The sequence below is a fragment of the Chelonia mydas genome, chromosome 2, assembly GCF_015237465.2.
Source record: "Chelonia mydas isolate rCheMyd1 chromosome 2, rCheMyd1.pri.v2, whole genome shotgun sequence".
Lineage (NCBI taxonomy): Eukaryota > Metazoa > Chordata > Testudines > Cheloniidae > Chelonia > Chelonia mydas.
In genome coordinates this window covers 202356964-202382833 of record NC_057850.1, presented here as the reverse complement: position 1 = coordinate 202382833, position 25870 = coordinate 202356964, and positions in this window count along the sequence as shown.

Below are 25870 nucleotides of genomic sequence, written 5' to 3'. Positions count from 1 at the left end.
ACTATGTTCATAGATAGGCCAGAAGGGACGTCTGTGATCATTTAGTCTGATGTCCTGCATAATAGAGGCGATAGGATTTCCCTGAATTAATTCCTGTTTTAAGTAAGTCATATATTTTAGAAAAATATCCAATCTTAATTGAAACCCAGCAATGATCAATCCACCACAACCCTTGGTAAATTGTTCTCATGGTTCATTAGAATCATAGACTTTAAGGTCAGAAGGGAGCATTATGATAGTCTAGTCTGACCTCCTGCACAATGCAGGCCTCAGAATCGCACCCACCCACTCCTGTAACAAACCCCTAACCCATGTCTGAGCTACTGAAGTCCTCAAATTGTGGTTTAAAGACTTCAAGGTACAGAGAATCCTCCAGCAAGTGACCTGTGCCCCACGCTGCAGAGGAAGGTGAAACCCCCACAGGGCCTCTGCCAATCTGCCCTGGAGGAAAATTCTTCCCCGAATTAGCTTGACTGTTAAAAATTTGAATCTTATTGCTAGTCTGAATTTGTCCAGCTAGTGTATCTTGTTATACCCTGTATCTTTGCTAAATTGAAGAGCCCATTATCAAATGTTTGTTCCCCATGTAGGTACTTAGACTGTAATGAAGTTATCCCTTCTTTAGTTAAGCTAAATAGATTGAGCTTCTTGAGTCTCTCACTATAAGGCATGTTTTCCAGTTCTTTAATCATTCCCTCTCTAATTTATCAACATCAAAATGTGGTCACGAGAGCTGCACACAGTATATTAGTGAGGTCTCCCCAGTGCTCAATACAGAGGTGATATGGCCTCCTTATTCTTACTCAGTATTTCCCTGTTCATCTATCTAAGGATCACATTAGCCCTGGGCCACAGTGTTGCACTGGGAGCTTCTGTTCAACTGATTATCCACCATTTTTCTGCAAGTCCTTCTCAGTCACTGCTTCTCAGGATAGTCTCTCCCATTGCATGAGTATGGCCTACATTGTTTATTTCTAGACATATACTTTCACATTTTCACTTTCACTTTCAGCATATTTTTTGCTTGTGCCCAGCTAACCAAGTGATCCAGATCACTCTATATCAGTGACCAGACCTCTTCAGTATTTACCTTTCTCACTTGGTTTCAGCTGCAAACTTATCAGTGATGATTTTATGTTTTCTTTCATGTCATTGATAAAAATGTTCAATAGTGTAGAGCCAAGAACTGATCCCTGTGGGACCCCACTAGAAACAAACCTGCTTGATGATGATTCCCTGTTTATAGGGGTGGGCCAACTACGGCCCATGGGCTGCATCTAGCCCGTCAGACCTTTTAATCCAGCCCTCGAGCTCCCACTGGGGAGTGGGGTTGGGGTCTTGTCCCGCTCCACCAGGCTCCTGGAAGCAGCAGCGTGTCCCCCCTCTGGCTCCTATGCATAGGGGCAGCAGGGGGCTCCACATGCTGCCCTGTACCGCGGCCAGTGGGAGGTGCAGTGGCAGTGCCCGCAGACAGGACAGCGTGCAGAGCTGCCTGGCTGTGCCTCCGCGTAGGTGCCAGAGCGGGGACATGCTGCTGCTTCTGGAAGCTGCTTGAGGTAAGCGCTGCCCAGAGCCTGCACCTGACCTCTTCCTGTGCCCCAACCCCCTCCCCAGCCCTGATCCCCCTTCTGCCCTCTGAACCCCTCGGAACCAGCCTGGAACACCCTCCTGCACCCCAAACCCCTAATCCCCTGCCCAACCCGAAAGCCCACACCCTCAGCTGGAGCTCTCACCCCCCAGCTCTGATCCCCTTCCTGCCCTGCAAACCCCTCAATCCCAGCCTGGAGCACCCTCTTGCATGCCAAGCCCCTCATCCCAGCCCCACCTCAGAGCCCTCAAGCCTGCCCCAGCCCCCTCACACACCCTGAACTCCTAATTTCTGGCCCTACCCCAGAGCTTGCACCCTCAGCCTGTGCCCTCACCCCCTCCCACACCCCAACCCCCAATTTTGTGAGCATTCATGTCCTGCCATACAATTTCCATACTCAGATGTGGCCCTCAGGCCAAAAAGTTTGCCCATCCCTGCTTTAAGTAGTTGAAGAATTTTTGTGAATATGCTAAGAGGACAATGAAGTCAGTCCAATACTGAACTAAGAACTCGTGCACTCACTACTCTGTCACCTTTTGACATATCTCAAGATAGTATAGTGCGTGTGACGAGGATGGATGAAATTGTCTTTTTCGCAGCATTACAAGCAGAAAGTTGGCATACCCATCAAGTGTCTCAGAGCTTCTTCAATTCTAAGGCTTTATTTTTGGGTTGTACTTTCTTTTGAATGGCTATGAATTTAGTGTGTATTGCTGAGCCAATGAGAAAAGTGTACAGTTTCTCCAGGATAGTGAAAAAATTCAATGCATGTTTGTTTCCTTTGCTAATAACTAAATTGAGCCTGTGATTGAAACAGTTAACATACAATATTTGAGGTACTTCTTCCTGTAAGAGAACTTGCACACCATTAAGGTTTCCACTCATAACATTGGCATTGTCATAAGTCTGGGCTATACAGTTCTGTATATCTGTATCATACTGTGACCATGAGCTCTTACCATACTGAAGGAGAGACTTTGCATCAAGTGACAGCAGGATGGAAGCAAGAAATCTTTCATATACAATGCCATGCAAATAATGTCTCAACACAACTCACACTTGTTCTGTTTCACAAATGTCTTTATTTTCATCAATCACTACAGAGAAATTATTAGCCTCTTTCACTTCTTGGCTTATGTATTCAAGTACCATTTCTGACATAATGTGGATGATTTTGTATCATCTGTATTGACAAATGGGTGTATTTTGCATTGTGTGGTCCACTTGCAATATTCTTTCTTACCATGTTGTTGTATTTGGCTGTTAGACTCAGGAGCTCCAGGAAGTTGGCCTTGTTGTTGCTGCTTTCACTCTCATCTTTTCCTCTTTGAGCAGTCCCCTCAACTGCAGTGAGTCACAGGACATCTGCCACAACTTCAGTGTACATGTGGTTCTTGTGCACTACAGCAAAATATGCATCAGTAATTTGTGACTGAACGGAGAGACCATCATCTTTTGACTGAATAAATATTCCCATATCGCTTGACAGCTCTTGTGATTCTGCCTGTTTTCATGCTGTCGGAATCCTGACTCCTTGTCCAGAGCTTTCTTCCAGTTACTGAAGCCATTACCAGTAAACACAGATTTTTCTACAGCAATGGATGTTGAAAAAAATCTTAATGGAAAGCTGTAAGCCGCATTCATTATCTGGCTATATTCAAGCCAGGGATATAAATGGAACCACTCTCTTTTGAAACTTCTCTAGTTTTTCTGCATTTCATTTAAGGATAAGATCTTAGCTGTGGTGGTTTGGGCCATCATATACCATTTCGCTTTGTCCTTTGTGGAATCTTACTCCCTGGCCTTAACTTACTACCAGGTGGGTTCTCTTCCACTTTCCATTCATGATTCCATATCGCCCAGTTGTTTCCTTCCACCTCTTCAGCTGATGAAGAATCTGATGCTGAATGTTCCACTTCTGATTCTTCTATGACACAATCTTCTTTGTCATTATGTAAGGTACAGAGTTGGAAGATAATACTGATAGAGCACTTTCCTACTGATTTTTCCAAAATTCGGCCCATTTCTGAAGTTGAGGGAAGTTTTGTTGACGTCTTGGAGTATTTACTTTTCTTTGATGCATTTTGTTTGCTGAAAATTTCTGAAATTGTCAATGATTGCTTGACAACTTTGACATTTTTTTTTGAACTACTTGTATTCATAAACGGGGGGCTTCTTAGGCAGGGGCCCAGGCCAGGCCTCTCTTGCAGGGTACTGTTTTGGTCTAGTCTAGGCCAGACCTCCCAGGCTAGCTTCCTCTTCCTGGCTGAGTCCATGTTCCAGGAAAGACTCTGTGTGTGTGTGTGTGTGTGTGTGTGTGTGTGTGTGGTGCCAGCACATAGTCCAAGGCTGCAGAGGGAAATCACCTGGAAAAGGAAGGATACATGCACTACACCCCTCTGCACATGGACTCGCCCAGCCCTTTCCCTGCCTAGAGAACCTGGCCTGGCTGGTCCCTCTCTGCTACATTCACTGGATCTTGCTTGCTGGGGTGGGGAGAGGGAAGGAGTGAGGGAGACAGAGAGTGACTGAATGTATGTGTGGGTATGACTGTTCATTTTAACCACATAGCCTTCAGGGATATTCCCCAAGCAAGCAGAGACAAAGGATGGTCATCGGTTTGAATCTCACTTCCACTGGCATGTGTCCTGTAGGTTGCATTTCAGCAGCAATCTCCTTGATCTCAGAAGTAAGGAACCACCTGCTTGTATTTCACTAATCATTGCCACAGCTCACACACTATAGTAAGGGAACAAATAAGGGAACAAATCACCTCTGTTGCTATTCCAATTCTCTAGTCAGGTGGGATAGTGGAAGGGGGGAATGGGAAATATTTTTGAGGGGTACCTGCTACCCCTTGGTATCCCTTGTCTCATCTTTGCTTCCAGAATCTTCCATCTTCACCTGCAGGACAGGAAGGATCTCCAAGATCCACTTGGACATTCCTCTACTTCCGCACCCTTCTGGATTCCCTGAAGTCATGTCTAATCTGTGGCATATCTTGCAATGCAGCATTGTAAGTGCTGATATGCATCATCATCAGTGGATCCGCTCCTGTTGACTTCAGACGACTTTCCGATCTTACATTACTGTAGCAGGAGTAAGTGGGTGAGAAGGGAAAGGTGAACATGTGTAAAAGAAGATTTTATGAACTGAGAAGAAATACAGGAGACTGTACATTTTCATTTAAATGTTTTTTCCACATTGGCTTCCCCACTCCAAAGTTAGCATTAGTAAAGAAGTTTAGGTAAGAAAACTTCACAATACAAATGATTTTAAAGAGAATTAGAAAAATATTTGCCATCCATCCACATTTATATGGATATAAACCACCTGCAGCAGCTCACAACCGCTCATGCACAACTTGCAGATACTATGTAAAAACAAAAACCCAAGAATTCTACTTTCCTGTACTTGAAATTAGTCACTGGTTCTTCCCTTGCGGAAATGGCACTTACAGAAGACCGCAATTCCCCTGGACCACACATGTCCTTGCACTTCTTCAGACTTAAAGTCCAGCTGTTCCAACAGGATCACTTGTGGCATCTGCTTTTCAGACGTTGTATCTCTTCTCTTCTGATCTCAGGGCGCCTTGCGAGACTCCTGATATCTTGCTCTCTGTCTGTCTGCCCTTGACTGTGTCAGGATGAGAACAATAGCTTGGCCTCTCCTAGGGCATGGGAATCACGAGTGAGTCTATTCCTGACCACTTCGGAGAGGACCTCCCTCCTTCCCCAACTAATTCCTTTCTCAGAAACTGTAGCTCTCTCCTTGGGGAGTTACTGCCTCCAAAAATGTTAGTTTTTCCACAGCCAGTGGGAAGTGTTCTCACAGTTAACAGCTTTTTTTAGGCCACTTCATTCACTGAAACACCAACTGTCTTGCCCTTTCACACTCCAGTTTTCCTAGCAGCCATCTCAGGTACCAATGTTCCATTCTGCTGCTGTCCTGCTCAGCTTCCGTCGAGAGCCCTCTATGTGGTCTACCCCATCAAGGAGCCACCTCTGTTATCTCCCATTGCAAAGTCCTCTGCAGCAGCTCTTGCAGTGAAGTGCTCTCAACAGTGCATAAGCCTCAGGGGGAGGGGGAACTAGTAGCATATAGGACCCTTGAGCAGACTCCTTGCCACAAGATACGTATCCCTTCCATGCCTCTCAGTTCAGTTCCATTACCCAAGAAATTCTGAGTTTGTCTACCATTGTGGAGACTCCCAAAGTATCTCTGGAGTGATTTTGATAGGAAGCTTATGCAAAACTCAGTGTGCAACCCTCTGTTCACCAATAAATGGGGTCAGATAGCTATTTCCTTCTGGAGCATCTGGCCATCTGGAGTTCAGGGTAAACAGCTTATGCAGATGAAGCAGCTCTGTGGCTGTTCTTCCCCTTCCCCCGCTCAGTTCACAAGCAGGTGAAAGCAGAGAGCTCCTTGCTCTCTAGAGCTCCCGGCCTCGAGGCTTACATGTGACATTGATTGCCCAAGAGTCCTAAGACCTCTCTCTTCACCAAGCAGGGCAGCAGCAATGCAAGCTCTGCAATGCTACCTCATCAATATGCCTCAGCTCTGACCTGGAAGGACAACTTTAAATGGGCTGTGAGGTCCTTGATTCATCTCCATATCTGTTCAATCCTTGGTATCTCTGCTGAAATGGCTTCAAAAACAGGCCGGAGGAGACAGCTGGAGTCATGGCCAAACAGCTGCTACAGAATAGAGACTGTAACACATCCTGGGTAAATAGTGTTTGAAATACCTAGCAGTTGCTAACCTACCAGTGTGAAGGCTTTAAAAGATATTTTGAATTTCCTGAGCCAAAGACTGTTTTCTTTTTTTAGGAATACATGGGTCAATCAAATTAGTTGACAATCCAGTCATCTCATGACATTTTAATTGTTGCTGTTTCATTCTGAAAATAAAGAGTTCTCTTCAAACCCTTTTTGGTAAGCAAGGGTGTATACACATAATTGTAGGATGCTTTTGTTATAAAAAAAGTTAAATGAAATGACTAATTTGTTCTGATGCTAGAAGTGACAGCTGTAACAAACCCGCTGCTCTATCAGCCATAATCTTTTATTCCTGCCTTGTACTAATGAATAAATCATTTTATTATTACATAAAATTACATTCTAATCATTCCCATGTCAGTCTATTTTATGTTAGACCTGAGCAATCTAAGGCTTTCTTGGTGCTTGGGTTTCCCCCTTCTGCTTTGTTGCTGAGAAGTCACATTTACAAGCACTAAGGAAGGGACTGGGTGTGGGAACTGGCAGAAAGGGAAGGAGAGAGAGAAGTAGGGAGGGAACTAGGAGGAGGAAGGAGACAGTGGAAGAGAAATAGGGGAAGAGAGGGCTTGAAGGGAAGTAGGGAATGGGTGGAGAAAATGTGAAGTGGGAGGTGAGAAAAAGGGGCCTGGAGAGGGAAAAAATAAGAATAAAAGAAAAAGGAAAAACCTGAAAGAATATACAGATGAGGAAAAAACCACAGAAAACCAATCTGTGGTGAGTGAGAGGAGAGAGAAGATGAATCATAACCGTGTAGGTCACCGGGGTGGAGCCTTTTACGTGGAGCTGCTGGAAACTGGGGGCTTCAACAGCAAATGGTTGGGATTGGCCACTGATTCGCACAGATAGTGGAGTCAGCAGGCAAGTGGTGTGCTTGAGAAAGTGTTGGAACACAAATATTGGGAGGGCCATGAGATGCTGTTCCAGCTCCCTCCAAAAGTGCCAGAATGGCATCCCAGTGTGTTCCACAGGGATCTGAGCACTGCATGGGGTCCTCCTTTAGCTCATGTGGGATGCTTTTGGAGCTAAAGAGCAAGGATTCTAGCTCTGGCTCCTGCTGTGTGGTGCGTGTGTGACAGATATGGCAATGACCTGCAATGTCCTTGGGAGATCTTATTAAATTAAATTAAAGTGTCTGTGGAGTCCATTGTATTGAATGAATGGTTTATGTATTATTGTGGGCTGGGATTGTATGTAACTTCTCCAAGGGGGAGATGACAGATGTGAAACCTGTGTTTCAAAGCACTATATTGAACAATGTGCCAGACAAGTATGGTCTTTTGGAACAAAAGCTGTTAAGTCGTTTTCCTGGGGAATAGCTAGGGGGACCCACAACTGTGAATCACCTTGTTGCCACCTGTCTCCAGTGTGAGAGAGTCTTGCCTGTGCCAGCTGGGTGTTAACTGCCTAACACAACCAGCCTGTCAACACATCAAGCCCTGTCCTCTGGGCTATACCAGCCCTCCTGATTGGTAAGATACACCCCAGCCTCTGAGTCCCTTCAAAGTGTGCCCTTGTGATATGCAGTCCTTGATCACTGGATACCCACAGAAATTCCAGATCCTCCATTCCAAAGGAAGAGTGTACCTGTTTACCAATTTTACCCTCACTCACTGTTCCTGTATCCCACACAGCACTTGTGTTTGATTATAGTAAAACAAAACAAAATGTATTTTAAGAAAGAAGAGAGTTTCAAATAGCAACCAGTGTGAGTGATGGAAACAAATGCCTACATAAAAAAAGACTATAATAAAACATGAGCTAAGGCTTACACTTACACTTATTAATAGCTACCTTTCCTATCTAATAAATTAGATTCTCACCCCAAAATTCAGTCTTTTTTGCAGTGTTTGCTAGCCTCAAAGAGCCAGGATCCAGTTGTTCATGAGGTACCTTGGTGAGCAGAAGTCCTTCCTCAGTGAATGAATGCAGTCTCTCTCTCCCTCTCCACCCTCTGATATCCTGTGTGACCCACGAACCTCTCAGTGCCAACTGGCAAGGGGGTTACCAGAATATCCTGATTCTGGTATGTGCATGCTGGGGTCACCAAAGAATGTCATGTGAGATCTTAAATGAAATCCAGGATCACACTGATAATTAATATTGTTGTGAAAAGTACGTACAGATGCTATGTAAGGAGCCATGTACATATAGTGGAAAATATGTTCTTAGATTCTGTATCACAGCAGAGGTTTAAAAACAGGTTTTCTGTCAGACCAAAGATGTTGATTTGCTTGTCTCTCTGTCGGCATGTAAATTAAGCATTGTAAGCGAACACAATGGTAGTGCATTTACATACGAAGTCAACACTGATATGAAGTCAACAAGGAAGAGCACACAGCAGGGAGAGCGAGAACCTTATCTGGATATACACTTCAAAGGTTTGCTGGACTGTATTTGGGGAACAGAGAAGACACTCCATCATCCTGCATCTGGGAAGTAAATGGCAGAGCATTTACATTAATTAAAATGGGATCTCAACCAGCCTGGGCTGCAGATGCTGCAAAAGGCGTTGGGTGAGAGAAGACTTCTTTAGACAGGTGGTTAGCCTGTTAAGGTTAGGCTCTAGAAAGTGTGTTATAATTTTGTTTTATATTCAACCTTTTTGTTTCCATTATCCGTATTCACTCTCTCGAATCTTTGATGATAAACTTGTTGTTGTTTTTCACTATAAATCTATCTCAGTGCTGTAGTATTAAGTTAGGGGATGATCCTGAGTTGAATCATATAAGCTCATGTGTACACTGTTGCCTTGGGGACAGCAGACCTAGTGTTTCTGAGAGTTCAGTGGCAAAGAGTCTGGACACTACAGAGGAACACTTCAAAGGGGCTTGGGTATGGGTGCATCTATTGTTAACTTGCATGGCAAGGTAAGGGCTGGCCTAGCCTACAGGAGAATGCTTGGTGGCTTAAAGGTTGGTAGTGTCAAGGAGCTGATGCCCAGTTAAGCACACGCAAGGCTTCCTCTTGCTGGAAGCTGGGGGCTAACAAGGTGACTCTGTCCTGGGTGCCCCAAGAGCCAGTACGTATTGAATCAGTCTTTTGCCTTTATTTACAGACAGGGTGATCCCTTTGCTCTCATATCTTCCTTTTCACTTCTAAGTGGTTTCAGTGTTTATAGTTTGTCTTTGATAGTTTTCCATTGACTTCTCTGGCTTTATGCAACAGTGGACAATTGAGCAATACATTATATAATCAGCTAGCCAGAGAAGGGTGACCACTCCTTCCTGCTTAAATGGGCCAGCACCAAGGCATATGATTCTCTGGTGACTCACTTTTACCCCAAGACCCTAAGGGCATAATTTTCAATATAGTTACATTATTCCTTAAATACAGCCCATACGCACATTTCACAACGATTATGAATATTGATAATTTACAAGCCTTCAGTAGAGACATCAAATGCTACCCTTTATGGATAAATACCATAAAAGCAGTGTATTAGGTATAGTGAGTTTGTCAGGTCTGAGTCCGGAGTTGCTTGTAAAGAACAGTGAAGCCTTTGCCAGTTGGCATCAATGGAGATTAATGCAAATTCCCCACCTCTCAGTATACAAAAACCCAGCCTTTTGAAGCTACACCCTGAGGAATGGGCCATTGTCTGCTGATCACCTATTACATGAGATCAAGATCAAAGGCCCAAGCTATATAAGGCCTGGTGGTTTCACTTCTAAACTTGTAACCCCATGGAAAACCCAGTCGTGGGTTTTGAAAGACTGACACCTACTAGAGACCAAGGCTGGAATTGGGGTGACCTCTGGTTACCTTTTAGCATGCATGTAGGTTCTTTTATCCTTCTTATTATTTTTTATTATGTTTTCTCTATAGTGCTTTCACCTTCAGAATAAATATGCTTTCCTAGAAAGAGCTATGTGGTGAAATAACTGCAGGCCATTTGTATCTTGTCTAACCTGTTTTTCCTGGAACACTGTTTGTTTGGATGATTGGAGAACTAGTAGGATTATGATGTTGCAGGCAAATGCATCTGATTAACTGAGTGAGGGAGTGATATTTTATTTCAAACTGTTTATTTGTTCATTGTGATATCTGTTAACTTAAATGCCTGGCAAACTGTTGGAAGAAAGAATCATGTTGTTAAAGATTGAGAACCTCTATCCCTTCCACTAACTGCTGTGAAAGCTCCTGATGTATTCATCTGGATCCTTTACAAGAAACAGAGGGAAAAGACTCGACATTTCCAAGGTAAATGAGAAACAAGAAAAAAGTCTTTTATAAAATAAAACCGTTAGGCCTTCTTTATAAGACACGAAGAAACTGTGTGGTGTTCACTAGTTTATTTATGCTAGTTTATTATCTTTGTTTATTTGTTTGCTACTAAACTTTTCTTTCAAGGACAAATTGTTTTATTTTGTTGCATATAGCGAATGGAAAAGGGGGAAGGGAGGGACTTAGTTCAGTTCCCCATCATTGTGCTCTTAACCCCACCTATTATGTTAAAAAAAAAAAAATCCAAGTAGGAGCTGAATAGAAACTGGTCCTCTGATTATAGTAGTTACAATAACAGTACAAACAATCTGGATTTTAACGTAATTGGGGATAGTGATCTGCTTCTGATTATGCAAGTTGATTATAATTCCAAAATATAATTTTATGTGCCAAGAATTTTCCTTAGTTTTTAATTTTCACATCTATCTATCATATCGTAGTATTGTGATTCATAGGGATTGATGGAGTATTAATGCTGCTTTATCAGAATATGTATTTGCAAGGCTCTTTCTTTAGCAGTTTTAGTTTTAGTTTAATTGTTTTTCTGGTATTTCGTCCGTATTGTGACGTAATTCTAATGGAAGTGTAAAGATGTATGGGTTCCTGTTTGCTGTTTTCTCTCTCTTGTGTCTTTGTGTACTGAAGAGGGGGGTCTCTAATAAGCATGTAAATCTGAATTCTGTGGGTATACACTAATGACTGCTCCCTTTTCAGAAGTCTTCAGTAATACCAAGCATTCATCTCACTGCTGGAATATTCTTGTTCAGCTGCTGCAAACACACTCCCGCAGGCAGACTTTTGCCTGAACCTCTTTGCATTTAAGCCAATAGGGATTTTTGCACTTGACTTTGGTGGGCACCAGCTAAGGCCCATTATGCTGATGAAAGTAGAATGGTTTGTAAGTACCATGTATAAACTAGGGTCATAAGGATAGACCCGTGATTTTATTATAATCTGAATCTGACTTTGTATCTCAGCCTCTGTCCTCCTTGGTCAGCAGATGCTGGGAGCAACTAGTATTTTTTGTGGAAGAACTTGAATTTGGGCTGGTGGTGGCCAGATATAGAGAAAACAAAAAATGGAAATGAAACAGCATACAAATATAGGTAAATGAGGCATGAAAGAGCAACATGCCAAAGCAGTGCTACTGGGTTAAACAATGAGAAGTACTGTATGCTTCAAATAGAATTAATTTGGTGTCTGTCTATAAAAGATGAGGAAAAACAGACAAAACTGGAGAAACATATAGTGTGGTAGATAGTCTCATCCTTCACACTGATCTGGAAGGTGTATGTAACACCTGGGGGATTAATAGGAAAGGAGGTCAGTTGTTTAGAAGAGACGGGAAATGGTGTTAAGGAGATGAAATGACCTTTTTTGAGACCGACATCTTGTCAGTCCCTGAAAGAGAGGAGAATCTGAGAGAAAATGGGTTTTCAGGAGCCAATATGCATTCAGGCTGGTGATGTTTCAGGGGTGGCTGACAAATAAAATTCCATCCTGAGCCTGAGCCAGTCCAGGAAAATCTGCTTGACAAGATTGTGTCCTGTGGTGGGAGATCTGCAGAACCTGGCAGAAAGCATTGCGCTTCTCAGTTGCCGTCACTGTAAATTTAGGAATAAGAACTTGCATGAAAGGTCAGTTAATCCAAGAGTAATGGAATGCTCTAGTTTTTAACAATTAAAAATAGCCTCTAAAAATGGCCATAGTGGCATTTAAGGAAGATTTTAACTACTCAGATACAGGCTGAAATAGTGTGTACATCAAATGGCAAAACCAACAGACTTAGATCTAGTAGAAGGGAAGATTTCTAAAGCCGATGTCTGACTTACGTAACAAGGAATGGAACAATACTGGACTTAGTACTGAATAATGCAGAGGATATAATTGAAGGCATGTGCTATAGGCAGGTGTGAATTCAGGAAGCAGTGATCAGCGTCTTAATAAAAAAGGGGGAGAGAGGATGAAAAGCTTAGTCTTTGGAATAGGAAAGAGTCATAAATTATGGGGTATGCTAAGTAAAACTGAACAGAATGAAGAACTTCGGAAAGCCTGGGAAGGAAAGAAGAGAGTCCCAAAATGGAGACTGCACAAAGAAAGCCGTATGGGTGAAATCCTGGCCTCACTGAAGAAAATGTCTTTTCATTGACTTCAGAGGGGCCAGGATTTCACCGTGTGAGAGAATGGGTAGCCAGTTTTGGATAAAATAAGAATCAAGCTCACTTTTCATCCTAAACTAAAGCTGAAACCATTTTCTATTTTTGCCATCCCTTACTTCTCCTAGTTCTTGATGGAAGTGGAAGGACCTAAATACCGCAATAAATTCTTTCTTGTAAGATCTGTGGCCAAAATAGTACCAGGAAGTCTGTTCTGTCAAGATATCTAGCCCAATGTGGTTCCAACAATCCAGTTATAGTTCTGAGATCCAGGCTAGCCTCTTGAGATTTGCTCAACATTACTTGTAAGTAATTTTAATGTTTTTTAATTCCATATGGATAAATTAAGGAAATTAATTAAAGGTCAATTCTAGAGGGAAAACTCTCCTTAACTTCAAAAGCACTGAATAAGAGGATAGGTTTTGACCCTCAGAGGGTCAGCTGTCCCCCCATTTTAAATCAATGGGAAAACACCTATTGGCCTTAGTAAGAGAAGATCCATTGACCACAATCCTGCAGCTGACTCATCAGGACCGAACCTGTGTGTACCCAGTTGCAGAATTGGGGCTTTAGTAATTAAGGAAAAGGAGGCAGCTTGAGATGTATGAAAAATACCAGGCACATACAGGGAGAAAGCAGGTTGAAAAACCAAATGGAAAAGAGCTAAGCAGTAAATGAAATGGAAAAAATAGCAGTGGGAACAGAGATGAATTGGTAAGACTTCATTTAAACATGTAAGAAACAAGCTGCCAGGTACAGTGTCAGTGGGGCATGCATTAAGTGACTGAGTGGGAAGTTAATAACAGAGGAGGTTAATATTGTTGAAGAACCCAGTGCATTTTTTATGTTAGGATTCATGAAAAGAACAGAGGGTCATTTTGGGGAGATGTTTTTCTTGGGGAGGAAATTGCATGTTAACAGGCTATATGACTATGTCAAATCAGGTATATAAACAGCTGAAACCATTAAATATAGGGTAATGCACGGCTGGTAACCATTACAAACCTCTTACTCATTAGGGGAGTTCTGATAACATAGAGTAATCAACCAAAAGAGCAACATCAATTCACGTACAGGTTAAGTAATGGCCTGTGCTTTAGAATTTGTAATAGTGCTGTATTAAATAGTAAAAAAATAGAAGATTTATTTCTATTAAAAACCACACACATGCATTAAGCATCTGACTCATTGGAAATGCACCTGATACATTAAAGGCCAATGTACAGTGCAACTGACATTATAGAGCACAGCTGACCATGGATGGGTCAGAGTGATCAGAATCTTGAGACTGATTCTGAAGCAGCATTCTGTAAGGGGCTTCTAGGATATACTGATCCATAAAGTGGTTCTGGATTTGGGGTAAAAGCAGATGTGGTTAAATGAATGCTTCTCATTCCATCTCTCATTGGTCAATGAAAAGGAAAAAACACAAGAGTGGGAGCATAGATTAGTAATGAGATTCTTGTACATAATCTCCAAACCATATCTATCCTTACCTGGATACTTTTGCTATCTGGTATTGTACTTTTGCTAGTCTGGTATTGTTAGACTCGTGGCTCATTGGAGTCAGACCTGGACAAGCCCATCTCCGTGCATAAGCAGAAGAAGCAAAGTGATGAAGAGTGAAAATGGTTAGTATATCCCTTCAGAACAAAGTACTGTAGAGATGGTCCAAAACACAGTTGGTTTCATGAGTTACACCAAAGTGCTTAGGTACTACAGGGATGAGCGCTATAGAATACCCTGAAATAGAAAAGATTATACATCTTTCACCTTTTGGATACAATCTACACTCAGATATCCATCGATCTCCAACCCTACTGTCGATTAACAAAGGCCAGGTGTTGTGCCTACTACTTGTGAACAGTCCCATTAATTCAGTGGGGACTTCTCTTGCTGCTTGCCAGGCTAGGCACTAGGGCTGTATCTTTATTCACAGAAAAAAGTGACCTCCTCTCATTTAGTCATAAAGATAAGATAGGTGGTCATAGCCTCCTGAAGCCTGTTTCAGGCCACCCCTGAAGGGATGTCCCTTAGTGAATCTGGCTTGTCTTCAATACTCCACTCCACACTGACAGGGATTGCAGTGTGACTTTTTCTTATTCATCCTTTCTTCTTTGATGCTTCTAATCAGCTCACTATCTGGTGCCCTTTTTATATTGCAGCTAGAGGTGCTTGGCTGTGTTTTCTTGCCACCACAATGGGACTGGACCTACTTTGCTTGACAGCCTGCTGAAAAAGCTGGCATGTGAAGGAGTGTGACGGGTTGGATCACAGAAACCCCCTGGGGGCTGCCAACTGATGTACCAAGACTACTTCTGCCCCTGCTTTCTTGCCCTGGCAGCTTGGGACTTCTGTGCCCTGCCTGGTTTGAGCCAGACCTGCTAGCCTGCTGCAAACTCAGACCCAGGTCTGATCCATGTCCCCTAACAGCTGTAGGCTTAAATTGAAAGCAGCTTAAGAAGTATTCCTGTCTTTAACACTCAGATGCCCAACTCCCAATGGGGTCCAAACCCCAAATAAATCCGTTTTACCCTGTATAAAGCTTATACTTGATAAACTCATAAATTGTTTGCCCTCTATAACACTGATAGAGAGGCACAGCTGTTTGCCTCCCCCCCCCCCACTCCCAGGTATTAATACATACTCTGGGTAAATTAATGAGTAAAAAGTGATTTTATTAAATACAGAAAGTAGGATTTAAGTGGTTCCAAGTAGTAACAGACAGAACAAAGTGAATTACCAAGCAAAATAAAATAAAACAAGCAAGTCTAAGCCTAGTACGGTAAGAAAACTGAATACAGATAAAACCTCACTCTCAGAGATGTTCTAATAAGCTTCCTTTTACAGACTAATCTCCTTCTAGTCTGGGTCCCGCAATCACGGATACCCCCTGTAGTTACTGTCCTTTGTTCCAGTTTCTTTCAGGTATCCTGGGGGGTGGAGAGGCTATCTCTGGAGCCAGTTGAAGACAAAATGGAGGGGTCTCCCAGGGGTTTAAATAGACTTTCTTTTGTGGGTAGATACCCCTCCCTCCCCCTGTGTAGAACTCCAGCTACAAGATGGAGTTTTGGAGCCACATGGGCAAGTCACATGTCCATGCATGACTCAGAACTTACAAGTAGCAGCCATGGTTCACATGCTACCTTGAACGTCCTCCTGTAGACTTCTTATGTGGATTGGAGCCTTCCAAGATCCATTGTCTGCTAAGTGTTTCTTGACTGGGCACTTAACTTGCAAATTTCTTTTTAAAGAAGCTGACCAAATGCCTTACTAAGGTTATTTAAAATCAAACAAGTATACAGCCAATATTTCATAGAATCATAGAATATCAGGGTTGGAAGGGACCTTAGGAGATCATCTAGTCCAACCCCCTGCTCAAAGCAGAACCAATCCCCAATTTTTTGCCCCAGATCCCTAAATGGCCCCCTCAAGGATTGAACTCTCAACCCTGGGTTTAGCAGGCCAATGCTAATATTCATAACTTTGAATACAACAATGACACGTGCATACAAATAGGATGAATATATTCAGTAGATAATAACCTTTACATAGATATGTTACGTAGCATATGTAGCATAAAACATATTCTAGTTATGTCATATATACATTCATAAGCATATTTCCATAAAGCCTTATGGGGTTCACTGTCACAAGGAAGTGGAGGAAAAGTTGGATGGCTGCACAATGGGAAGGAGGAATGGGGAAGCAAGCTGGGAGGACTAGACAGTGGAGTAACAGGAAGGCAAAGGGAAAGAATATGAGGGGACAATGGAATGACTGACGGAATGGGAGGGCAAGCTGGGAGATATAACAGCAGGAAAAGGTGGTCCTTCATTGTGTACCTCATTTCAGGGTGTCTTAGTCCCCTATTGCTAGTCTGCTAGTCTCATTCCCACAATGTCTTGCCTTGCACCAGTACTGTACGATTCTGGTCCAGGTCTGTAACTCTGGGTTGTTTATCTAATGCTTCTTCATTATTACATTCATTTAATTGACTCTCAGAACACCAAACTTTCAGTGAATATAGCTGAGGAGAAATCACTCCAGACAAACCCTGTATTTGGACCAGGTACATCTTGAGTAATCCTTCTGGTACTGGACCGGAGAAAGCAGTCCAGCTTTTGCTGTGGCAGGACTTATTAATTACGCCTTTAAAAATATCACTAGCTTTTAATTTAAAAAACCCTAAACTGTTAAAAGCAGAGAATTGAAGCCCTGCTGATTACACACCTGGAAATCACCTATTCCTTAGAAATATGACATCACTTTTAATGCCATGTTTTAATAACCAAAGCATCATGGAGTTTTGTTTCTTTTAATCCCATGGCTCTTTTTGTGAGACAAAAGAATGAGAGCATTTATTGTACATGGCTTGCTGTGTGGCCTCTTTCTGGTCTTTGTTTTGCTTTGATGATTTTGTCACACTATTTAAAAACTTACTCATATGTCAACGCAGCATCCAAGAAAACATGCCCTACCATTCCCTGATTGAGGCAAAATTATTAAATCCAAAGACCGTCTGTTGAAAGAAATAATTTCCTTCTGCTGAATGGCTAGAGTGCTTCAATTATAATGGAAAGCTGCATGTGAGCCATTCCAAGACAGACACACACTGACAGACAGACCTACTTGCCCTCCCTACACTTTTTGAGAGAATGGAATATTGTAATCGGGGAAAAAATCATTTATTTCCAGATAATTGGCTCTTTAAAGGACATCTGTAGGACCCAAATATCTCCTGGCATACTGTTTGAACCATTTACTTGAGAGTATAGCAAAGGTTAGACTTAACTGACTCATTTATGGCTAACCATTTCAGCTTTGCTGTTGCCATTCTGTCTGAAGATAATTGCTCAGACCTGCTTTTCTCCTTCTGACATCTTGATTCATAAGAACAAATGAAGTTCCCATTTTGCAGGTGAGTGTGCTACTTTATTTAGGGCAAACAGATCACACCTTTTCTGTATGTAATTCAAATCTCTGAAAAGTTGTTAAATCCATGGAAGATACAGGCTGCCTGGAGAGAAGGGACATGAGTCAAATTCTGGTCTGCTACAATGGTGTAAATCGGGAGTAACTCCATTGACTTCAGTGGAATTAATCTTGATTGTTCACCAATGAAACTTGCTCAGGCATGTTTACTATGTAATTTGCATATTTTAAAATAAATTTAGGTTGAGAAGATTACTTCAAATTTATGGCAGCATTTACATTAATTTCCCAGAAATATTGACTTTGCCGTGGACCCTGTTCTGCCCTTTTTAATAGCAGGCTGATCTCTTGTTGTTCCATCAGTAAAATGAAAGCTACATCACATGACTCTTCCGTTTCAATTATGTAAAATCAGTGTTTTGTACCCTTTGTTAACAATTTGGTCTTTTAAAATGAATTTAGTGCATGTGAAAGTTTTGAATTAAAACTTTTTTAGACAATGAAATCCTCACATCATCAAGAAGAGAGGTACAAGGTCAACAACAACAGCTCAGTCTTCTCTCACTTCCCCAACTAGGATCCTCAATACTGGGATGGGAGGGATCATCTCTAGAGGTGAAAAGTTCTTCTTCTCCATGGCCAACAGAGGGCCTGTCTTATACTGTCACCAATGGCACCAGTTGTAATACTGTGTGGTTTTTGTGGTTGGGGTGTGTGTGTGTGTGTGTGAGAGAGAGAGAGAGATTTCTGCCCACCACAATTTATGGTGGACACATAGGCCTCTGAATTATTCATAGATTTTAAAGCCAAAAGAGATCATTGTGATCATCTAGTGATTCTGATCTCCTGTGTAATACAGGCCATAGAACTTCCCTGAATTAATTCCTGTTTGAACCAGAGCATATCTTCCAGAGCAAAGGAAACCTGCACAACACTTTCAGAAGACAAGCCTGGGAGCTTAAATTCATAACTCTGCTAGACACTAAGGCTATGTTTACACTGGCAATTGAACGACAAAACTTTTGTCTTTCAGAGGTGTTAAACCCGCCCCATGCTCCAAAAGACAGAAGTTTTGCCAAGACAAGTGCCAGTGTGAACGGCGCGTTGTTGGCAGGAGCGCTCTCCTTATTACAGCGCTCTCTTATTACAGCAATATGTATTCAACTAACCCCCTTTTTTTGTCCTATAACTGTAGAGGTGTTAATGGGCCACTCTACCTTGAATGGTCTCTCAGCATATGTGCTAAATACTTATGCTAAACAGTCTGCTCCGCCTTGCATTTAGCGGTGATGCTCAGAGGGCTGGTCTACACTAACGCTGTAAGTTGATCTGAGTTGCACTACTTCAGTTACGTAACTGACATAACTGAAGTTGACATAATTTAGGTCAATTTATCACTGTATCTATACTGTGCTATGTTGATGAGAGACACTCTCCTGCTGACATAGCTTCTGCCTCTTGGGGAGGTGGAGTATGGATGTTGATGGGAGAGTGCTCTCCCATCAACTTAGCGAGTCTTCACCAGATCTGCTAAATCAACACTGCTGCATCAATCACAGCAGTGCCGATTTACCCAGTAGTGTAGACGTGGCCTCAGAGTGCCATAGTCATAGTGAGCACTGAACAGTAGTGGAAGACAGCATTGATAGAGGACCAGACTGGTGCTATTCTGTATGATCAGATCTACATTTCAGATCAGTTGGAAACTGTCCAGTATATCAACAAAATGATTTAAGTATTAAATTTTATACTTGAATTCAAAATAAATTATATATAATCTCAGTTCTGACTCTCAGCCTCAAATGGAGAGGAGAGTGACATTTTAATGTACATTAAAGTGAGTAATAAAGTAATAATAAAATTATGAGAGAGAGCGCAAAACAGGAAAATAGGAAAAATTCTGGCATAATAGTTGAAAACCCAATGCAGAGAAAAATGCCTTTAGAACAACTGTGTTTTTTTTTTTTTTCAGATAACCAAATTTGAAGTGTTAGCTGTGAGCAGAATAAAATTTTCCCGGGCATTTTTCCACACCTGTCAGAAACTTAAGCAGGTTCCATTTGCCCTGAACAAGCAGAATTATTTCCAGATCTCAACTTCTGCCTTAAGATAAGAATAGCTGTAATTAGAGCATCTTGAAAATTTTTTGATGGAACAGTTTGCCATTGAAAACTGAAGTTTAGTAAAATTGAAATGTTTTGTGGGAATGTGTTGATTTCACTAACACTATTCTGTGGGAAGAAGCCTAAACATTTAGTTTCGACAGTGTCATTTTGATTAATTTGGTTTCAATATTTATATTATATTAAATATTGTGTTTATATAATATTTAATATAAAACTCTACATGAAATGTATCAAAGTGACAATACTGAAATGAAACCTTTTCATGGTTCCAAACTGAATTTTTTTTGAATTTTCATTTTATGGGAAATTTTTACTTTTGTTCTCATTCGGGGCAATTCCCCTTCCCCTCTCTAATTGTTGGGATTTCCTGTGGAATGGAAATTCAGGTTCCTGGTCAGCTCTAGTTGTAATGTCTTTCATGATTCCTATCATACCGTTGCACAATCAATGTGCGTTTATTTCAGGCATTGCTTTGTTACAGTAAGACAGGGGTCAGCAACCTTCGGCACGCGGCCCATCAGGATAATCTGCTGGCAGGCCATGAAACGTTTTGTTTACATTGACCATCCGCAGGCATGGCCCCCTGCAGCTCCCAGTGGCCGCAGTTCGCTGTTCCCAGCAACTGGGAGCTGCGGGGGGCCGTGCCTGCGAATGGTCAACATAAACAAAATGTCTCATGACCCACCAGCTGATTACCCTGATAGGCCGCGTGCCGAAGGTTGCTGACCCCTGCCTTAAGAGGATTTGCTCTCTACTGGGATATTCCCTTTTCTTTCTCATGCACACTGAGCCTTAATATAAATAACTCTGAATTTATACATCATTCAGTATAAGTATTCAAAATATGCTATAGCTCTTGCATTTAGAAAACCCTCAACTACTGTAACAGCCCACCAAATTATATCTGCTGGAGCAGAATAATTTAAAAGCCTGGAGCTCAGTGCTCCATTGCTATCTGACAGCAAAAGGGGATTTACTCAGGATGCTGATAACAAATGTTTGTAATTCGCACAATTTAACATCCAAATTTTCAGTGTCAGGTCATGCAGCCATAATAATTACATTTCCTGTACCCAGCACTGCACACCCATCAGAAAATCCTTCTTAATCATAAAAAAGTCCTTGAATTGCCTTCACTATAGTGTCAATAATTTTCTAAAGATTTTACTGAAACTCCATTAAGATGTCATGTATGCATTTTTATGTTTTCTTTCCTGCTTCCTATCATTGCTGATTCACCAACGCATATAAATAACTTCTTTTTATAATCTGCCCCCTCCTCCTCAATTTCTTTGTGACACAGTTATTAAAGTGGTGGAGGTCTGTGCAGTGATTCCATCTAAATGGCAGGCCACATCTGAAATTTTTTCATTACTTCTTACTCATTCCTACTTAGGAAGTTTCCCTGAGTAAGTCGTCAGGACCTCCCCCTGTACTCAGTTCTCTGCAGGAGGCTGGTCCCACATGTGGATGCTCAGATTAGGTGCACATACCGACAGGTATCCAAAATAGGTGTGTATGCATCTAGGTGTTGATTTGATCAAGGAATATCCTACTAAAGACCTGTGTTTGGAAACTGAGTTCTCAGACAGCTCTGGAAAGTTAACTTTGGCTAAACTGGAGCCAAAAAAGGCTAATTATCCACCCAAAGGATGGTACCTAGCAAGGGCTTGGTCCCACTCTCAGTGAAGTCAATGGCAAGACTCCCATTGACTTCACTGGGAGTAAGATCATTCCATAGTAGAGCAAAGAGATGATTTACAGTATTTACGGGGAAAAAAATTCCTTATCAGGTAAGACAGTTAGATCCACAAGATCTACATTAATGGGTTATGAAAATACTGACCAACAAGACAGTATATAGTCTGCTAATATACCTCAGGACTGTAGATAGGCCCAAGTCATGAAGTTCTGATCCAACTTTTTCAAAGTTCCAAGGAACTTGGATCCAGGATTTTGGTTCAGGCCATTAAAAGGCTAGTTGGCATATATGAAGTTTGGGTGTAACCTGTTCAAACTTATGGGTATTTTGATCCAGGATTTTGGTTTGGGTCCATCTAGCTTTCTGCTCAGGACCCAAAGATTTTCCTGAACCACAGTCATTGTTTGCCACCACTATATAAAGGAATAATTCTTTATAAGGTGTGCATTTTTAATAGGGCGGGTAATTAACCATTGGAACAACTTACCTAGGGACATGGTGGATTCTCCATTGCTCGAAGACGTTAAATCAAGACTGGATGTCTTTCTAAAATATGTGCTCTAGCTCAACCAGAAGTGATGGGCTTGATGCAGGGACCACTCAGTGAAATTCTGTAGCCTGTGTTATACAGGATTTCAGGCTAGATGGTGGTAATGGTCCCTTCTGGCCTTAAAAATCTATGAAATTCTTCAGTAAATGGTTCAATCGCTCCTTAAAACAGCATCTTAATACGATTCTTCTCATAAATAAATCTTGCTACCTCCATGAAAATGATATAATTTCTTTATAACCAGAGCTGTGAGAGACTCTTATGGATTCAGTTTTTAAATTAATAGTATTCATTATAAGTGAATACAGGATTATAAATTTACAGCTGGAAGATTATACTCTCACCCTAGATTAGATGTGTTTTAAATGTATCATGTATAAATGACAAAATAGACTATTGTTTTGCCATCAGACACTCTAAATTCATTCACCTTTGGGTAGGTTCTTTTGCTGAGGAATTTATTTGAACAGTAACATACCGGCAATTTGTTTCTATAAATATATGAGAGAAATCTGATCTTATCTTTAAGCCTTTTGGTCCATAAATAGTACTAACAGGCCTCACTATTGTAACATCTGTCATAACATATTAACTTAGAACCCCTGACACAGCTAATTAATTAACTATAAGATAGAAGAATATAAATTATGTACTATGTTATTATTGCTTGATTAGCATTATCTTGTGCTCAGTTTTCTCAGTCAAGTTACGACTGTATGTGTCCTTTCAGCTTAATGTATTTGGCAACCATGTTGTGGCAAAGTCTGCTAAATTGTTACTAGTTAGCTTCTGGAAAGCTATCTGCTCCCAGAAGAGCTGCATTCCTTCAGTTTCTGAGTGGAGGTGTTTGGATACAATATGGTAGTATGCTACATAAGGGAGATCTTTTCTGATAAATACTGTATCTCTGCCACCAAAATTGAATTCTAACTGAGCACATAACTTTGGGAGAATTAAAAACCCAACCCAACCCAACCCAACCAATCAATCCCAAACAAAAACACCTTTCCATCTGGGCAAGGAACCCAGGAAGATTATATACTCAGTTGTGCAAAGTGCTGAGCACCCTCAACTTCCCCTGATTGCAGTGGCTCTTCTTGACATAGGATTAGGTCCCAAATGGAGTATGTCCCTCTCCTGTCAAACCATCTGGCAATGGCAGAGAAAACAGCTAGTCACTGTGTATTTTTTAGAAAGTGACAGGTAAATGGTTAGAGTGAGATTCTAGCCCCACTGAAGTCAGTGGGAGTTCTACAATTGACTTCAAAAGGGCCAGAATTCACCCTTGGTTCTTTATTAAGTAGTGGAAGGATTATCAATACTGTGCTAATTCCAGGGTTGGGATGTGTTCTGTTGTATTTCTATGGTATTTGGTTCTGGTTTATTAGTTTTTATTCATGCTGAAGCACCTGCTTTCATTTTAAACTGTACAAAAGGCCAGTGAACAGGGGCTGGGAATTACAAAACCTCTGATTTATCTCCGGTAAATGATCTTTGCATTGCTGCGGTCACTATTAGCCCAGAGCTGTTTGTTGTCTCACTGACATTTTCTATAAAATTGTTTGTACATTTCCCTCCTGTACTTTACATGTTTATGAAAGCTGGCTTGATGTATGTTCAAGTGGCCATTTCCCCCCAAATGGTCTTACTTAAACCCTTTCTTTTATGTAGTTTTTCTGCAGTGCTGTTAGCATATACTGTATTGTGAGGGGCGTGTCCGATATCTTGTCAGCTAAATCTGTATAGATATGATTGATGCACTGTGTAAGGCTGTTGGATGCTAATACAGTTAACAGGCATGTTACAGGCTCCCCACAATAATAGCCACCTCTGTAATAAATGCTTTTTGAGTGTAATTCTAACAGAAAATGGGTCCATAGATTTATAGCCTGATTGTTCAGGACTGCTGAGCACCCACCATTCCCACTGAAGTCAATGGGACCCAAATTTGTTGGCTTAAATGACAAGGAACTTGTTGTCCAGGAACTGAGGGTAAATCTGTTTCTGATATATGACTGTCTGATGAGTCAAGTGAAATGTTGTTTGTCAGAACACAGCATGCGTTTGAAAAAGCAGAAAAATGTACAGTTGCAACCTGCCTAACCCACTCTCAGTGATTCATCAGGAGAGTTGTAAGTTAGTGAATTTTGTGTCAATAATCAAATAAAAGAAGCAAAAAACCCACCTCATGGCTTTTTATGAAACTGGTTTAAAATGAGGTTTACCTCCTTTGAGACACATTTTCAACTGAATCATGTATTTTTGTGATTTCAGCCACTGAGGCTGATTTTGTTCCATTTTCAAAGGGACGATCATTCCTGCCTCTTTTTATTAAAATCTTGTTTTACAGATATTATTTTTGGAAATTGTGAAGGGCATTAGCTCTTGACTGGTCTGATGCCCCCACCCTCAGTTGCTTGTCCTGTGGTCTCTCTCTGTGGACTTAGGTCACTCCCCCTTTTTGATGTGGTCCTCCGGTCAGGTCACTATAATCCTTGATTTTGGAGTTTCAAATTCCACTGGATAGATTGTCCCAGCCAGGCACTTTTCTGATCTACTGCCCAGTCTGTGCCACTTTCCCAGTGGCAGGTAAGGGAACTTGGGCCTGCCCATTACTCTAGGTTTCAGTCCAGGGACCCTAAGCCCAGCATACATGGTCTGCTTGAGCTCCAACCTTGTTGCTGTTTCCCTGGATTTCTTTCCTACCTCTCCGGAAAGCAACTGCCTTTCCCCCCTATCTTCTGGCCCACGCCCAGGTTACCACTGGAGCTTCCTCTGCTCCCTGTGGCTACTTCACCCCCTCTGAGATTCTTGCCAGAGTCTCTAGTCCAAGGCAGGATCCCAGGCTTCATTTCCCCCCCTAGAAACTCCTCCTTGTACCTAGCTGACTCCCCTCCTCTCTAGGGAGTGACCGGAAAGCTCCTCCCTGCCCCACTCTTACCATCAACTTCCACTCTTTATATCTATTCTAGCCTTGCCTTCCCCCTCCTCTCCTCCCAGCTGGGCTTCATCAGCCATTAGGCTGCCTCCAGTCCCTAGCTTCCCTCCAGGTGCAGCCTATAAAGTTTCTTGGCCTAGTTTAACTCTCCAGATTTTATGTGGGGTGGACTCCCCATCATGGAGATTACGATGAATGTAATTTCCCCTGGGCTCTTTGCTTTCATTCTGTGCCATGTGTGCTGTTAGAAGTTGGGTTACACTCACCAGTTTCAATGAGGTTTAACAAATGTCCTTCTTTTGGGATAGATGTAAGAAATAAGAAGGGCCTCAAAGCAAAACACAGGAACATGTCACCAGTAGAGCTGGTAGAAATCTTTCGGATGAATAATTTATTTGTAAGGCCCTTTGTTTTTTGCTTTTACTTAGTTTAAAATTTCCTGAGAATTTTAGTGTTTGTTCCAAAAAAATTTTAAAAATCACTAACCACCAAAAATTCAGGGCAATGAGTGGAGAAGAGGGGTGCTAGATAATCCCAGGGTGGATGATGGGGAATAGGGCAGTTGAGAAATCCTTCCACTCCTTGTGGGCCTGTTGCTGCAGTGGTCCGATGGCCTCAGCGGCTAAGCCCCTTCTCCCTGCCCATCTCGCGCTCTCACTGTGCAGAGGGAGTGGGCAGGGACACGTTGCAGTCTGACAGGAACTCTGCAAGGGGGAAGCTGGGTCCTGCAAAAGCCAAAATTCAGGTGACAATCCACGGAAGCCAAATATGTTTTTTTCAAAGCCCAAGAATTTTTTTGGAGTTTTTTGGTAAATACTGAAAACAAAGGGCTGTGTTTATTAACTGAAAAATGCAGTTTCAGATTGACAGCAA